This window comes from Chionomys nivalis, chromosome 3 (genome assembly GCF_950005125.1).
Source record: "Chionomys nivalis chromosome 3, mChiNiv1.1, whole genome shotgun sequence".
Classification (NCBI taxonomy): domain Eukaryota; kingdom Metazoa; phylum Chordata; class Mammalia; order Rodentia; family Cricetidae; genus Chionomys; species Chionomys nivalis.
Genome location: NC_080088.1, coordinates 48,480,289 through 48,481,905, shown reverse-complemented (window position 1 = coordinate 48,481,905; position 1,617 = coordinate 48,480,289).

The following is a 1,617-nucleotide window of genomic DNA, read 5'->3' as shown; positions in this document are numbered from 1 at the left end:
AGAGTTTGCAGTTGCCAAGTTCTCCTTAAGCTCCACATTCCAACAGCACTATTTTCAGCCAGACACAGTCTGAGGGAGGTACTAGTATTCAAGTTTAGATGTCCAGCGATTCCTTCATCTTACAGGTGAAGACTCAGAATTATTAACCTGCCCCAATTCACTCAGCTTGAGAACTTTTCTTCCTTCTAAAGCCTCACCAAAAGATAACTGACTCTTTCACTTCCCGAGATCATGATCTTTTACCAACAGGACAATTCTCCTAATGTCTAGATCAAGTCACTTAAAATGTAAAGTATACCTATTCCCTTGAAAAAAAGGAATATATATATATATATATATATAATTATATGATAACATATATATTATGAATATAGCATATTTCTGTTTGTGCATCTTCCTATCTGATGGAAGTACTATTGAATTCAAGGAAATAAGATTGAGAGAACATATTTTTAGAAGTAAAAATGCAACTTTCTTATTTGTACCACATCAACCCTTCTATTACAAAACGTCCCTATTTTTACTCCTTCTATACTGAAGTTAAATTATTGAGTTTATAAGAACAGTATTATTGTTTTTAAATGTAAAGAATTAATGACTCTTAGCTGGCTGTGGTAATACACATCTGGAATGCCAACACTATGTATACTGAGTCAAGAAAATCACCTTGAGTTTGAGGCCACCACGGGCTACACAATGAGTTACAAGCTAATAAATAGGATGCATCCCTCCATATCTCCAAAATGAACAAACTAAAACAACAAAGGTGACTCTTCATGCTTGTTCATGTGCGTAAACCTTTCTGACAATATTAAGCTTACATTAAATATTCCAAAAAGACAGCAGATTTTTCCCATCTTTTTTTTTTTACTTATTTATTTATTTTTATTCTTTTTTAATTAAAATTTCCACCTGCTCCCCATATCCCATTTCCCTCCCCTCCTCCCAAATATTGCCCTCCCCCCACTTCCCTCCCCCATCCCCACTCCTCTTCTCCTCCCCCCACTCCATTCCCCCTCCCTCTCGATACTGAAGAGCAGTCCAAATTCCCTGCCCTGCGGGAAGACCAAGGTCCTTCTATCTACGTCCAGAAAGGTGAGCGTCCAAACAGGCTAAGCTCCCACAAAGCCAGTTCATGTATTAGGATCGAAACCTAGTGCCATTGTCCTTGGCTTCTCATCAGTCTTCATTGACCGCCATGCTCAGAGAGTCCGGAATCAACCCATGCTTATTCAGTCCCAGACCAGCTGGCCTTGGTGGGCTCCCAATAAATCAGTTCCACTGTCACAGTGGGTGGGTGCATCCCTCGTGGTCCTGATTTTTTGCTCATGTTCTCCCTCCTTCTGCTCCTCATTTGGACCTTAAGAGCTCAGACCGTTGCTCCAAATTGAGACTCTGTCTCTACCTCGATCCATCGCCAGATGAAGGTTCTAAGGTGATATGCAAGATATTCATCAGTATAGGATAGGGTCATTTCAGGTTCCCTCTCCTTAGTTGCCCAAGGTACCAGCTGGGGACATATTCCTGGACACCTGCGAACCCCTCAAGAGTCAAGTCTCTTGCCAATTCTCAACAGAAGAAATTCAAATGGCCAAAAGACACCTAAGGTCATGCTCA